This window comes from Cornus florida, unplaced genomic scaffold (genome assembly GCF_030987335.1).
Source record: "Cornus florida cultivar Cherokee Brave unplaced genomic scaffold, ASM3098733v1 CherokeeBrave_3.0.0_Hap2_Chr09, whole genome shotgun sequence".
NCBI lineage: Eukaryota > Viridiplantae > Streptophyta > Magnoliopsida > Cornales > Cornaceae > Cornus > Cornus florida.
In genome coordinates, this window is record NW_026775579.1 from 67,870,201 (window position 1) to 67,887,801 (window position 17,601).

A 17,601-nucleotide genomic window follows, 5' to 3' on the forward strand; every position below is an offset into this window, starting at 1 on the left:
AATACACAAGATTAAGATATAGAAAACATGCTTGGGGCTAACTCTAACCCCAAGAGGATGTCTAGCCACTCATGGTGATGTTGCTCCAACTCTCAATGGCTAACTCCATGGTTAAAATCTGCTCCTTATTGATGAAGAACTCCAATGGTGTCTCTAGCCTCCTCCTCCTCTAAGCTTGCTCTCCAAGAGATGATATGAAAATGATATTGGCTCCCTTTGTAACAAGCAATCCTTATCCTTATATAGGTAGGTCAAAATGACACCCAAAATGAGCTGGGGTCATGCACACAATATTCCCTAATGATTGGATAAAGGACAACTTTCAATGAGATGGAAATTTAACTTTTTCGCACTGGAGGAAGTTCGATCGATCGAACCTTGGACTTGGATCGATCGAACTGGCTGAGATCTATCGAACTTAGGCTGGATCGATCCAACTGGCTGAGCTTTTTAGGAAAAGACAAATCCAAGATATTTATGGAAAAAGGACAAAAGTGGTTAGTGGGTGGTACAGCTGTGGATAGGATCAATCATTTGAATAAGGACAAAAGTGTTCGATCGATCAAAGGGTGATGTTGGATCGATCGAACTTTTGGACTTTATGCTTTTGGGCCAAGGCTTGGATCTATCTTAAAGTGCTGAAATCGATCATTGTTCGATCGATCAAACCTTGAACTTGGATCGATCGAACTTTGCTGCTTCCCACCTTTGGCTTCATTTGCTTCCTTCTTTCTCCACTTTGCTCATTTCTTTGTTTAATCCCAGAATTGCTTCAATTAAACTCTCATTTGAGTGAGTTAGCTTATTTTCGGGATAAATGCCTGAAAATGGAAATAATACGAAATCAATCTAAAACGGTAAAGTAAGATAGATAAAGGTGCTAGAATGCTTAAGCTTAAGGGGTTTAAATACGCACTTTTCAGCGCTCATCAAATTACATTAACACAATTAATTACACGAAACTGCTCGCATCCCAACAGTAGCTCGTAAGAGCTATCCGAGGCAACACAAAAAGGATCCTAGGTCAACACAACTATCCAAATCCCTAAACCATCGCCCTAAGAAGGCAAGACACGAGAACCTCGCCGTTGAGGCTCACATGGTAACTTTCTAACTCCCAAAGGAAAGATTCGAGTCAGCCCTGACTTTTCGTCCCATGACGCTAGAAATAAAGACCTCAATGATGTCATCATATCAAGGTCACTTACAAAACCCCAAGAGATGATATCAACATGTCATATGCCCCATAACTATGTCATGCTACTAAAGAAGAATGGGATGAAACGGCGCCTTCACGGCCCGCGTCTCATTCCACCAGACAAAAACTGTAACTCAATACTCACCCAAGCCCTGACAAGAAGACTCTCCACGAGTCAGACCTTGACGTTATATGCGTGAAAGAATGAAACGACATCTATAACAACATAAGTTATCATGATCGAAAGTAACTCACTCAGTGAATGCATAAAACAAATAGCACGCCAATGTATGTAACGTATAGTCATGCTAAAGCAGATAAGCATATATAACATACTAAAGTAAACAAGCATATACTACATACTAAGGTAAACAAGCATGTATCATATGATAAAGCAGTTAAAGTAAGTTTCTAAACAAGTTGCCACATAAGCAAACAGACATGTTATCAAATCAAAACATGTTATCAAGAAGCAATTAAACACATAGAGCATGGCAACACAAGCATGATATGCACCCAAAACCAGTCGTCCAAGATATTCGAACCTAGGAGCTCTAATACCTCCTGTGATGGCCCTGGTTTTTCAAGCCAGTGCATCTTGTAATGAACTATAGTTTGACCCGATAACGGATTCGAAATGCGGAAGCAAAAACAGAAAACAAGTCTTGAGGGAAATACAACATCCTTAGGACACCAAAGTGACCTTCCATGAGGCCATGGAACTCCACGAGAACCGACGCGGAAGAAAAGATAAAAAAAAGAAAAAACCAAATAAGCCCCCAAGGACAAAATAGTCGTTTTACATGGAAGCAACGTCTCTGGAAATGTACATCATTCCCAAGACACATCTGTGACTTCCCATAAAATTACGGAACTCATAAGAAAACATAGCGGAAGCAATTTAAAAAGAAAACCGGACAAGTTTAGTCCTAAGGGCAAAATAGTAATTTTTAGCAAGATCTGGATGCTACTGAGCACACATTGAAAAGACAGCGAAAATTAATAAAGTTAGACTCAAGAATCACTTGATTCGGAGTCTGGATGGAAGAGAAAAGTCAAAACAAAGTTTTGACGTCACCGCGGTCGTGAATAGTGTTTTGACAGTAATGAACAGTGTTTTGATAGTAGTGACTAGTGGCATGAGCAAAATGTTAAAATGTGCGTGTCGTTTTGAGGCACTAAACGACATTTTTTGGAAAAACACGAAAAAGAAACCCCCTTCAAAATAATTTTTTCAAGCTGACTATGTTGAAAGAAAATTTTATTTTTGATATGAAATTCCCAAAATGCCCTTATTACAGACTTTTTCAAAAAAATGCATGTGTGCACAGAAAATCAGATTTGACACGAGGTTTTCGAGACCGAGAAGGCATTTTTTAGAAAAAATGTTGTGAATAAACTCCCTCTAAAATCACATTTTCTATGTGACAATGTCAAGACCGGAATTTATTTTCCAAAAGAAATTCCAAAAATGCTCCTAAATCAGTTTAGGTAAAATAAATAAATAAATAAATAATAAAGGTAAACAACTTTGCACCAAGTATTCATTTGACCCTAAATGGTGTTTTGTGCTAAAACGATCATGTACGCAAACGTAAATAGTGATTTTAAGCACGCGAGAATGGTCCGCGGCTCCCAAAAATGCCCGATGCAAAATATGACCTATCCGAACCTCAAAATACAAAGAAAATGCTTTAAATAGAAAACTTGAGACCAACAAGTATCCATTTCATACAAATGTGATATTTTGTGTAAGGTGAGTATTCATGAAAACGTAATATACATATTTACATACGTTCCAATGGCATACAATCTCAATGGTCACTAAATACAAAATATCACCTATTAAACCTCAAATTTTGCCTAAAATGGCTTTGAAAGGAAAATTTGAAACTCAAAATTACAAAATGGTTTCAAATGACCGTTTGGCCCTTGGCCACACTTCATGCATGATTTAAGAGACCCAATGGAAGTGTTAAAACCCGCTTCCCACCACCCATGCAAATGTAGTGACGTTAACGCATGTATTTTTCTATTTTTCAATAAAATAGGCATGAAAATAAAAGTGCTTAGAATACAAAATAAATATCATTGGCCCATGGCATCATCTCATATATGTCAAATATATTCCAAATGGTAGACTTAGGTGCTCATTACATATTTAGAACCAAATATACAAGTTTTGACATTTTGAATCTAAAATAGCATTTCATGCTAACATTTTTATGAAATAGATAATTCAAGTTTATAAGACATCCCGAAGCAAATGTAAAGCCCTAAATCTTGAATCTTGTACCTAAAAAATATCCCCACTACGTGGGTGAGTAACATAAAGTTACTCGTAGGAGATAAGCATGCATAAACCTAATATTTTACAAACTTATTAAGTTGCTATTAATCAATTCATACGGTCATGCCACCTAGCATCTATGTCAAAGGTGAGAGTCAGGGAGCATCTTAAGCTACCTTAGAGCATTTCTAACATAAACCACATCATTCATGCAATTTAACAACATAGGAGCATATAGTGTAATGCAATAAGATATAGGTATTCAAAGCTATCAACTAGTAACCTAAAATGCGAAAACAACCGAAATAGTTCATGCCATCTAACGTCTATGTTCCAAGTAAGTCTAAGGAATCATCCTAGGCTTCATTAAATAATTACTATCCAAATTACAATATCAATGCAATTTTAAGTAATATTAGAACTTCTAATACAACGCATCAAGGCATAGATTATCAAAGTTAACAACTTGAAATCTAAACTACAGAAATAACAAGTTATGACAATTTAGTTCTATTAACTTGTGTTCAAAAATAAGGCATACAAGTATGCTAAGTACATGTATACTACACCTAATTGAAATGTCAAACACTACATCACAAGTTATAATAATCCATATTAAATAACTTGAAATTAAATGTGAAATCAAGTAGTTGTGGAAAGACAAGGACATACGCTCTCAATAACCAAGAAAGTGATCTCGGGTTACTAACCCTCAAGGTGCTACCTAGTGCACACTAAATCCGGAATAAAACCGTATATTGGTGTTTTTGGGTTACTAGCCCACAGGGAACTACCTAGTGCGCATTATATGTTGTAGGGGGAGCTCTCATTCCCCGTACTAGAGCTATATCCTACCCGTAACATATTCAATGTCCATGTAAGCTTTCCTAAAATCAACAAGTTGTGCATCAAGGTATAATACATATACACAATATATTAGTCAACTACCATACACAAACAAGTCAAGTAAAACACACAATATTCGTCCGATGTCTTCAAGTTACAATGACATACGGCATGTCAAATATATAATGTGTATATAAGCAAGTTAAACTATAATTTTTACTCATGCAATACTATAATGTAATCATACATAAGTTCCAATTTTACAAGTTAGGCATGAAAACAACTTCAATACCTAACTACCTCAATGGAAGCATATAATGGAATTTAATTAAATTAAATAATTAAATTCTCAAGATTACAAAATAACGCCAAATATTCTAAAATTAATATAAGTCAATAGTCATGGTAAGGCCTAGTTTAATATTACATTACAAGTTTCTACCTAAATTACAACTAGGTAAATAAACTTCATATAAGAAAATAATTAAATAAAGTTCTCCACGTTCATTCAAATATTCTCATTTTCATATATGTTAATGTACATATTAAAGCCTAATTTAATATCACATTGCAAGTTCATTCTATACTAGGTACAACCATGTGAATTAAATTCCATACAAAGAAAATAATTAAATAAAAGTCTCAAAACCTATTAAAATATTCTCAATTTAATGTATATCATAGTATATACATGCCAAGTTCATCAATAATATCATGCTAAAAATCCCATTAAGTGAGTAAAACACTTAAAATAAAATTAATTAACCTAATTAATTAATTTTCTCTAGATTTTAAAACAATTCTGAATATTCTCAAGTTCACATATGTTAAAAAACATACCAACGTCTAATTTAATATCACATTACAAGTTGATTCCATACTAGTTACAACCATGTGAATTAAATTTTCATACAAGTGAAAGATTAAATAAAAGTTGCAATCCTTATTCAAATCCTCCCAATTTAATATATGTTAATGAATATATCAAGTCTTAATTTAATAGCATGCCACAATTTAACTCCAAACTATAATAAATCATGAGAATTAAATCTTATACAAAGAAAATAATTAAATTAAATTCTAGATAAAATATCTAGACATGCATACAAGTGGTATAAGTTTATAAAACAATCAATACTATAATTATGTAAACCTAAGGCATCCCATATCTCACTTTGAGATGAAATCTCAAATTCTCACAGGAAGAAAATCGCTCCGAATCCGACGATACTTCTTGGTTATGTCGGGAATTGTGAGGGAAACAACTTTAACCCTTGAAGCACTATGAAAATCCAAACCCAAACTCAAAAATGGTCGAAATCGTCTTCTAATAAGGGGGAAATGAGCGTCTCGGCAAGGCATACGATAAACACTAAGGTATTACGCCATTTTACAAAGGGAAGAAGGTTAATTTGAGCGAAGAAGGGTGGCAGCCCCCTTGGGCTACCATGGCTGATCTGCAGCAGTGTGAGAAGAAGAGAATGATATGTTTTTAATTTTATAACCCCCTTATTTATAGTGAAATTTGCGTAAATGTGCTCAAACGGTAAATCACCGTGAATGTAAAAGAACTAAAATGAATAAAAATGAACAATAGAAGAAACGACGTTGAAAATCAAGTCCCATGCAGAAAAATATGCCCCGAACAAGTTCAGCGACAATTGGGGCCGAAAATCCTAAAATTGGGGAAAACAACCGTGAGAAAATTCTAAGAGTACACGACCCAACGAAAAGTGAAAATGAATCCCGTACGAGAATACAGTCTCAAAACGAGCCATTTTGCAATAACTTTCGTTAATTGTAATACCCCTAATTTTAAAAGGATAATCCGGGAATTTAAATTAATTGTTTAAATAGTATTTTAATTTAATTAATTGTTTAAATTGTGTTTTATTTGATTAATTGATTGATTGCTGTTAATTTAAATTATTTGTGTGCATTTTTATTAAATTAATTGTTTAATTTGTTTGATTTATTTGACCTAATTGGATTTTGTTATTTTAGTTGATTTATTTGGTAAATTTTTTTTTATGATATGTATTTTCTGTCTTTAATTATTTAGTTGTATTTTTATTTGGCTTTTATTTATTTAAGGAAGTTAAGTTAAAGATTTTAGTTATTAAATTATGGTATAGTTTTAATTGTATAATGGAATTCACGTATATAGCCGACATTGTTTTAAAACGTAGGTGTTGTTATGGGCCGACTACATTAGGGCTCTGTCTATAATTATACATGGATTAGGGTTTTAATGGTAAGCCTATAAATACTCTGTTGTGTCTTAGCCTAGGGTTTTAAAATTACCAAAAGCTCTGTCACGTCTCAAAGTTACAGAGTGAAAACATAGAGGGATTTTGTAAGGACAGAGCATTGTAAGGTTTGTCAAGGGAAGAATAGGGAGGACCAAGGAGGTGTAGTGGTGGTGGACTACCTAGAACCAGAAGAAGGTTGGATAGAGGGTTGTGTTGCCGGAACAAGCAAGGGCTGAACAGGCAAGTTCTTCTCTTTCTCCTTCCCTTTGGCTTGTGTTCTGTGCACCTAGATATACTCTAGGGTTTTAATGGAATAATAATTGAATCAAGCATGTTTTATATGTCAAATTAACCTAATCTTTGCCGTGAATTAATTCGATGATGGGTTTCTGAAAGTTCATTACAGTACTTGTGTTATAAGCATGCGTGGTCTGTGGAACTTGTTGATTTGTAATTTGTTTGTAACTTCTGTAAACACATCTTAGGACTATACTAGACTGAGTTTTACATGTATCTTAGATGCTATGTTGATAACCTAGATGTGTTGGAAATCTGTTACTGATGGTTCGTCCATATTTGTTTTAGTTATGTTCTTAAAGCATGAGGAATCTGTATAACTTGTAGACTCTGTATTTGTTTTTAATTTCTATAAGTACATCTTGGGGACTATACTGAACATAATTAGGACTTCTAAGAAAAGTTTAAACCCAATTAGACAGGTTGCAACTGGCCAGAGAAGAGGCAGAAGGTTGCAGAAACTTCAGACTGGGGAAAGGGCTCTCACAGAAGGAGAAAGAGCTGGCTCCATGGAGAAGGAGCCGGCTCCCTCCTACAATGGAGCCGGCTCTAGGTTACATAGAGCCGGCTCTAACCCAATGGAGCTAGCTCCATGGTTTAAAGGAGCAGGCTCAACTCCATTTTGGAGCCTGCTCAATGTTTTAAAAGAGCAGGCTCTTTCCAGTTGATGCGTTCAGTGGGTTTTCAGCTACTGTTTGGGCACTTGGGGTTCAGGAAAAGTTTTAAAACTTTAATGGGGGTTTTAAACAAATACTTTAACATGAAATCAAAGTCTTGGATTGTATAAAATACCCTCTTTTTATTAATGGAATTAACAGTGCGCAAATTAACCACTTTGCGTGCGGTTAACGGCTGGAAGGTAATTCATTGTCTAGTTCTAATTTGCTAATTTATGGTGCTAAAATAGGTTTCTAAATTAAATTTTAGATACACGGAGAAGTCTTTTAATTGATGAATTAGACTTATGGATAGGCTAGGGCTCTGTGCTAAAGATAAAACAGAGTACAAGCATACAACTCAGTACGCTGTTACCGGATGGAAGGAAATAAATTGCTTAAATTAATTTTAACAATTTACTGGACTATAATATGATTATAGAATTGATTTTAAATACGTGATAGAGTTAATGATATATTAGATTTGATCTATGCATATCTGGATGTTAATTGTTGAGTTATGAAATCACAATCTGCAACTATATGGTTTAATGCTTGGATTTAATTGCTGGAACTTTAACTGTTTTCCTGCAATTACTTGGATATTGGTTTTGGATTATATATATGTGGAATTTTAATTGCTGAATTAATATATTCTGTCAATTATATGGTTATGGAGGATTGTATGCACCGGTACGGGACGGTGGCATGCTAGGGACGGTTTAGCTCAAAATGCTAGTACCTAACCTATCGGATGAAAGGGATAGATTGTAAAATATTAAATCCTAAACCTTGTTTAGTCAGATCGACTGATTAAGTTGAAAGACTAGCTGGATTAATTGTGTTTGTGTGTAGTCGGATCGACTGATTAAGTTGAATGACTACCTGGATTAAATGTTGGTTGTGTTTAAGTCAGATCGACTGATTAAGTTGAATGACTAAACTAGATTAAAATTCTTATGCCAATTCAATAAACAATAAAATGGCATACCTTGGGTTAGACGGACTTTATATATATGTTATGGCACCACGATATGGGCATGAGTCTCAGAGTCGTTGGTTAGGGAGCGTATATGCATTGGGATGCATAGCTGGATATGATGGTTGAGGTGTACCCTGTTAGGTCTAGGTATTCATGCCCACCTTTGGGTGCGTTTTTGCATGTTGCCTTCTACTCAAGTTGAGACCCCATTATAGTCCAGTGAAGGTCCTCTAATGTGGATATATTTATGTATGGACTAGATAGATATTGTGAGGTATTTAGGTGTATCTGCGTATCGGGTCACTGTATGGATTGCAGTTAGATTAGAACTTGTTCGTGGGCCTGACCCACTCTTATTTTTTCAGGTATCGGACGGTTCCAGTCTTAGGCTTGATCGTGCTGTTCAGGGATTATCATTCATTCCACCGACGACGTAGGATGTCCTTCCATATTTTAGTATTTGGTTTTATGTCAGTTGTTTACGTTTCAGTTGAGATTTTTATTTAGGGGTCCACTAGATGGATTTCCGAGTTGTAATTCATGGAAGTTTTGGAAGTTAGATTTTATTAAGTTTTATCAGGCTATTGAGAATTTTATATTAGTATTCTGTTCAGCTTTTAATAGTTATTCTTATTTCATTTTTTCATCTGTGTTCGTTTTAAAATACTTTAATTGTTTGATTTCCCTCGGGTTTGGGTATGGGCCTGATCAACCTATGTCTCGGATCCGAGGGGTATCACATTAATTGCACAATGCCCCTACAAAAAAGGATAACTGTAAAACTATCCAGAATGAAAATATCTTCCAAAAGATATCTTCTTAAAAAACCTTGAAATAAATATCTTCAAAAGATATTTACGAAAAACACCCCAAGAAACATCAATGTTTCTGAAGAATTCTTTTATCCACACCCTTGCAGGAGAAAGGAACAATCGGCGAGCTTTTCTTCAAAAGTTAAGTTACACGTTTCGAGGAAATCAATTGAAATGAAAACTCGTGAAGTCAAAACTCAACTCCAAACATGAAAAGTGAGGTTGTGCCAACAAAGTGATAAACAGGAAAAAGACGAAAAGTGAATAGTGTCTAAAAAATGAAAATATAGAAATGACTCGGTCCTTAAAAAAGTTGTCAATCCAGAGGAAAGAGTCTCGGAAACCATTTCTGAGCACTTGAGACGACACTAAGTGATGAGTAACCGAACTCAGAAAAGCAAATTCAACGAAAAAAATTTATCTGTAAAATTTCAGAAAAAGGAAATGAAGGAAAATGACAGGGTCATTATAGAGGTAGGGGTGCAAATTAGGTTGGGAAACCCGAGCCCAACCCGATTTTTCGCAAGCTTGGACAATCATTTTTACAATTAGGGTTGGGCATGGGTTGAAAAATCTCAACCCAAATTGAATTATGATTGGGCTTGGGTTAAAGTGCTAGCAACCCGAGCCAACCTGAACCCGAATTATAATATTATTTTCATATATATTTTTACTTTAAAATACATTATATATAATAGGGTAAAGTGCAATAAACCCCCCTTAACTATATCCATTTTAGCAAAATACCCCCTTAGACTACTAAAGTAGCATAAAACCCCCCTGAACTTAGCTCTTTGGTTGTAATTTGCCCAATCCGGCGATCGGCTAATCACGTGACAATCCAAATTTAATTAAATAACCATATAGCCCTTATGAAAAGTGAAAGACCATAGTGCCCTTTTATTACTATTCAACCCAATACCCATCCAAACACGCCCTAAGGTCTCTATCTTCATCTTCCTCGAACCCAATTCTCTCTGTATCTCATTCTGCCTATATATATATATGGATGAAGATAGAGACCTTTGCGAAAGAATGTGCGCTTTGAGATGCAACGGTAGAGATCAGAGGAATCGCATACGATTGTAGAGATTAGAGGAATTGCAGAGATCAGTGATGACGTGGAGGTAGTTCTTGTCCTCATTGATTTGGAGAATGTTAGGGTTTGCACTCAGGAGCTGCAAAATCTTCGGTTCCTTTTCAAGGCAATTGTGATCGATCTGATCATAGAGTTTGCATTTTTTGATTGATTTACAAATGAAGGAGTCGCTGGAAACCGGAGAGAAGTAGCTATAGACGACGCTAATACTTACATGTCCAAAACAAGAATCACAGTTGAAGTAAACAATTGAAAATTGAATTATAAAATCTAAAGTTTGAGTGTTAGAAGTTTGAAATTGGGTTCATTCACCGAGAAAAAAAAGGTCTAAAACTAGGTTTGGATGGTGATGAATTGGATCTGTCAAAGTAAATAAGGAATTATTGATGCCTAAATTCTTGCATTGAAACATGCCTTTTTATTCATTCCAAAATCCTGATATAGAAGAGAAAAAAATTTTGTTCACCATGCTGAGCGTCTCTCTCCTCTCCTCTCTCCCTTCCACTGTATGTACCTTTTTTTGAATTCTTTTTTCACCAAATTTTTTTTTTTTTTTTTTTTACTCACGTCAAGAAATTGACGAGTGTTGTGGGAGGTGATAATTGTCCTGTGTTGTTGAATATCATTGGTTTGTTGCGATAAGATTGTATAGATGTCAAAATTTTAGTGGCTCTTTTGATTACATGGTCCCACATTATTTAGCCAATTTTATAACAATACCTCATTATTAAAGAGCAACTTGTTATGCAAAGGGTAAAAGGTCTTTACCAATTTTCGGTGATGAAAATGTACCGAAAATACCTTCTCTATTCTAGAACTTAACAAATCACATAGTTGGAGGGGGTTATTTGTAGTTGAGGGGGGTTAGTTGCACTTAGGGCATAGTTGAGGGGGGTTTATTGCACTTTATCCTATATAATATTTAAACTATGATTACCTTTTTTTCTTTTTAGCTTCCTTTGTTAAATCTTAACTTATTGTATGTTAACATTTAGGAGAATTAATTTTTTAAGAATATTTTGTAATTTATTAAAAATTTACAAAAAAATCTTTGAACTTTTTATGATTTAATAGTAATTTAATCTAAAACTAATTTAAGATCATATTAAATTTTCGGTGTGAAGATTAGCCATATGAGTAACTTGAATTAACCTGAAGTTTTAACACGAAATCTAAACCCGAGTTGCAAGCCCGAATTTAAAAGTAGAATGATGGGTTGGGTTCGGGTTGAGTAATTAGAGTTGAGGATAGGATTAGGGCTGGGCTTGGGTTTAGTATTTCATATGGTAGGTTGGCCTCAAGTTATACCTCAAACCCACCCAACCCACCCAATTTGCAACTCTAAGGAGAGCCCTACTTTTGTGGCCTAATGCAAACTTTTTCCATAAATAAAAGTAATTACTAAAAAATAGTAAAAGTACTCTTTTGATCCAAATTGTCCTCTCTGCTTTTAAAAATTTTTCTACCATGCAAAAAACACACCTTCCATATATACAAAATGTGCAAATACTCCCTATTGTTCAAAAATGCTCCTATGTATTTTTTAATTTGTGCAAATAAGGACAAATCAACAATTTGGGAGTAATTGAAATGACTAGAAAACCCTTATAGTATAATATTTATATATACAATAGCTTTGTCTCTTATTTTATAATAACTTTTTAATCCTGAAATTACTAGAAGACCCATTTCTCTCCCTTCCTACCCGCACACCCCATCTCTCTCCACCCACCATAGCCACCTCCCCTCTCCATCCGTCGGTCCCCACCAAAAAACCCATTTATCAGGTTAGATTAGGGTTTGCAAGCTTCAAATCAAGAATGGGAAATTGGAATCGGGTTGTGGTTGAGATGGATCTTGGTGCTCTACTCAATGGGAAATTGGATAAGTTGGGTTATGTGTGTGTAGTTTTATACATTTATATATATCTATATATATATATATATATACACATACTTGAATATTGGGTTAAATTTGATGTTGGGTTAATCATTTATATATATATATTCCAATTTGATGTACATGATTAACTCAATCAACTGTACCTGCATCTTATATGTTGTACAATAGGAAGACCCAAAACTGAAGTGTGCGCTTCAGAAGTTTGAATTCCCTGAAGTTCTCTAAATCTAAGCTAGCTATTAATCACAGCGCCATAGAGCATTGTTTGTTCCCTTTGATCAGTGATTCCAGCAATAGAGGTGGTGACAACTACTTAGCTGGCTGAGGGCATGTTCAAAGTCATCATGATGGCAATCCTACACTATTTGATAAGGATTGGTCCGGATTGGGCCCAGGATAAGAAATCCGCTATTTCATGGATCACTGTATATCTCAGTTTACATCTCACTAAAACTAACAAATTCACAAAATAAATAAATAAATAAATATTCACACTCACATAAATACCGACCATAAAAAATATTTGAGGACCAATGTGGTAGTGGCGGTGGTGTGACTATACATATATTTTTATATATAATCCGTTTCATAGCGTATTTGTTTACATAATCTGATATATTTAATTCTATTTATTTTTTCTTACTTACATATTAGTAGTGAGGTAAGAATATAATTATATAAAAGTGAGGGTAATTTTGTACTTTTGTAGTAAGAGTTAAATTGGTGTCAAAGATAGTTTAATAGTAATGGTATTTTGGGATTTTTATAAAAAAAATAGTCAATATTAACTTTCCGAAACTTCAAAAATGCAGAGAAATTTATATGCACTTGTTATTTAATAGGGGTATTTTTTAAGCTTCCTTTTTCACCTTTTGCTTTATTCCGGATGGATAAATGTAAAGTTGCTTTGGACAGTTGAATAAAAAGTAAAAACCATATTTTTCATTCTTGTGCTTTAGGGGTGAGCAGTGGCTGAAATATCTGCCAAATGAAATTTGTTTTAGTAGTAACTTCATGATTAAAATCCATGATGACAAAAATCACTCAAAAAGGTTTACGTTATTTCTTTATTTGGAGTGGCTTATGATATTCATATCATTTCATAATATGAATATTCATAAATTATGATTCTTGTCAAAAACAAAAAATATGTATATACACACGATATTGAACAGCTAACTCGACACAATTGGTGCCTAACATATTATTAATGTATTAAAACATAATCCGAAATGACATGACAATAGATATTCAATTAAAATTTTATATTAATAATGTCATTTTAAACCCTAAACGAGTCTAATCTACACATTTAATTAAATGGGCCTAGTTAGATTATAAAAAGGTTGATGGGTTACATGGGCACGACAAGTATAATTAGTTAATTAATTAGTTTTTAAGAAAAGAGAAAAAAAGAAAAAAGAAAAAATCATTTATCGGTATCATATTCAAGTCGTGGTAAAATATTGTGACCCTTCTCAGTAAAAACCAAAGGGTGAAGTGTCACCAACATATCTTCATGATTATGTTTGGATTGTGCCTTCAAGATTATGTTACGATTGTGCCTTGGTGTGGTGGTCATGATAACTACGGCTTGGCCTTGGTGGGTGATCATGATAATTACGGCTTCGAGTAGACTATAAATTAGTTGAACAGTTCGAATTACTTGACTGAAATCAGCTTATTATCCATTTGGTCTGTCATATTTTGGTTAAGAAGTGCCATGTGTTATATTTTGCTTCACCAATTAACTGGTTAAATATGTTATATATATATATATATTAAAAAGTTTAGTCTAATTCATTGTCATGATGATGGGTATAAAGTTGATGAAGGTGGAATGGGTTTTAACAGTAATTTCTCGATGCCCCTCACAAGCTCTATTTATCTCCACCAATTACCATAATTATTTCAATTTAAAAGATAACATATTTAACCAATTAATTGGTGAATGTTATTCTAACTTGTAGGGTTGCAGAATCCAGGTGAAAAAAAAAAAGAAAAAAGAAAAAGAAAGAAAAAAAAAAAAAGCCTATTTAAAAGATATTACAATGACTGACAATCCAAAGAAAAACAAAAATTAAAAATACAATTTGAGAGTTAGGAAAACACAATAAAATGGAGAAAATATAAGATAGTCCTAGACTATGTTCAACTGGCACTCTCCAATTAAAGAAAGTGGACCCATCAAAATTTAAAAATATCTAATCATGAAGTTTGATTGAATCCACTAAAAACTTGATGGTGAACAGTCTAATAATTTCTCAAGAGAATGTCACTATCATTTTTTATTTTCATCTTTTGTCTAATACTACCTGAAATAAGTTTGTTATGATCTTAATATAGTCAACACAATCAAATCAAAATGATGATCTCCAACACTCTATTAAGTTAATCTAACAAAATATAAAAAAGAATTGTCATCATTAAACCCCACTAGAACCATTAATTTATTCAATTCTTGTCTAAGTCCTATTTTAGAACATTAGTCATTTAATTTATTAATTCATTATATATTCTTCAAGTTTCTAACTTTAGATTGATTCAAAATTGTTTACGACTTGTTCATTAGCAATGATTGCATTGCTAGTGATTATTTGTTACATAAACCGTTCAAGCTATGTCTAACTATATGTGGACAATACGCACACATGATCAATGAAAACAACAAATTAGTTTAACAAAAAATGAGAGCATACGGAGTTGGAATTTTCCATCTACAAAGTAATTTATGGCTTCTGAAATGTTGAATGAGGGAAATTAAGCGGAAGAGGGGAAAAGAGACTTCGAAATTTTGTGAAAGTAATGAAGAGGGATTTGAAGGGCATAGATGAAAATCTAGAATGAAACATGATAGTGGTAATTATCGCTGAGATTGGAATAAAGTGGTAATTATACAACCTTACAAAATAGAAGGGTTTTTCCTTGTAAGGACTAATTATGTGTATTAGAAGAAGACGTCAGATTGTAGTTAATTGGTACTGCATGTGCAAGAGGTCGTTGAATTTGTGAATCATCTACTCCTTCATTGCTCGGTGGAAAGGGATGTTTGATTTATGTTTTTGACGACATTTGGTCTTCTTTGGGTGTTTCCAAAATCCACGATTGACACACTAGAGACTTGAAAATGGTATATAGTGGAGAGCCGAGTCGGTGGGGTATGTGGCATGAGAGGATTAGGAGGTCCTTCGAGGGAGAAAAAACTCCTATTTGGTCTCTTAAATACAATATTCTGTCTTTTTTTGAATTTATGGCCGGGACTGTACTGTTATGGATCATCTTTTGCATTTTGTAAATGGCTTAAAGTTATAGTTTTCAGGTATTTGTATTTTGTTCCTTTGGGAGTGCTCCCCATTTGGGCAATTTTTATGAAATATTACTTATCAAATATGTGTGTGTGTGTATTATTACATATTATCAAAAAATTAGTCCGTCCTTGAACAATTAATGTTCCAAATAAAAATTCATAAAATCTCTTCCTTTTACAAAATTTGCACAAGCTTAACCCTTGAAACACCATAACCAATAAATGCTCTACAAGGAGTAGTAGAGAAAGAAGTTCAAACAAAAATACCGCAACCTTTGACATTAAATTAGTAATATATAATATATTCTCTTGGAGTTCACTTAATCACATATTTTTTTTCCTCTTATCTTGCATGGTTAAATCTTTGAGTTTATAAAAGTGTAAAATTAATCACCTTCCTTCAGGTAAAAAATTTTCAGTAGTAGTAAATGAACTAATAATATATTGTTAACCCATCAGCTCTATTTTAGATTAGGGGACTAGAGCTTCGTAGGGGCAAAAATATATAATGGGTGTTTGTTTGCTTTAATTTATTATTATTATAAGCAGAAAAACAAAAAAGTAATATATTATTATTTTGGGTTAGAATTAAAAAATAAATAAATTATAACACAGTGACAATTTGTCATTGAATAAAAAACAAATAGAGGGGGTAAAAAGTTCTATCTATATTTCTTGCTGCTTAGGACCTCCAAGGACCATAACTAAACTTTTTTACTTTCAAAGTAGAAAGTCAATGATTCAATGTAGAATTTAATTTTTTTCAAATTGTTAAATATGCCTACTGAAAACCGAAAAGTATGAATCAATTTATTAAAAAACTAGAGAGATGAACCAATTCATTCTAAAAAAAATGAGGTCTTGATAAATATATAGCTACAACTAATAATTAAAACATAACCAAAAAAAAAAAAAAAAAAGACAGCAAAAGGTAAAAAATGAACAATTAAGTCATCTAAAAGCAAGAACAGTGATTTTTAAATAAAAATAAGTAACTACTATATTGAGGCGATATTGGCTCGCTTCATCTGTAGTCCTAAGGTAATAATGGCGGTGGTGAGGAGAAAGCCACAAGATACTAACGTGGAATGTAATACTTAAACACTCTCACTTTATACTTATGATGACCTGAACAACTCGATGTTTGAAAGGTAAAAAAGTAACACTAAGTTTTATTTTATTTTACTATTATTATTATTTTTTTACATACTCAATTTGATGAGGTTAGATCACTTGCCTAGTACTAAAATTTTGATTTACTTGGACATAAAAATATAGAACATGAATGTCAACTACAAGCATCACCCAACTTTGATTGATCTTAAAGCATTTCTAAAGCAAAATTCTATATTTTAGCAACGTTATATTTTGAGAGGAGTTACAATGTCAAAATGTTATATTTTAGCAACGTTATATTTTGAGAGGAGTTACAATGTCAAAATGTTATATTTTAGCAATTCTGTTCTAATAATACATTAATAGTGCATTTCATCCAAAATGTTAGTTAGAATGTATTATTTTCATCCATCTGCTATATTTTGAGAAAAGACACCGTATGATGAGATGAAAAAAAAAAAAAAAAAAAAAAAATTTTGAGAGCTGCTATATAAGACAATATTTTTGACAATCTCAAAATATTAGAGGTCTTTTGAGAGCCCAGTGGAGTGTATTATTTTCATCCACTTGCTATATTTTAACTTTGAGAAGACATTGGAGATGCTCTTAACTTTTAAATTGCAATTATTTTATATTTGTAGAAATACAGTAACTTCGTCCAAAATTGGAAAGCTCGAATTAACCCCATACGCTTAAAAATGTCAATTCCCCAATAAATTTATAGCAGAACTAAGAACATCTCCAACTGTTACGTATATTTTTTTTGTGTAAATCTAATGCGTCATAATAGATTTACACAAAAAATTTGGGTTAATTATTTTTAGCTTCAACAGTTATTTTATAC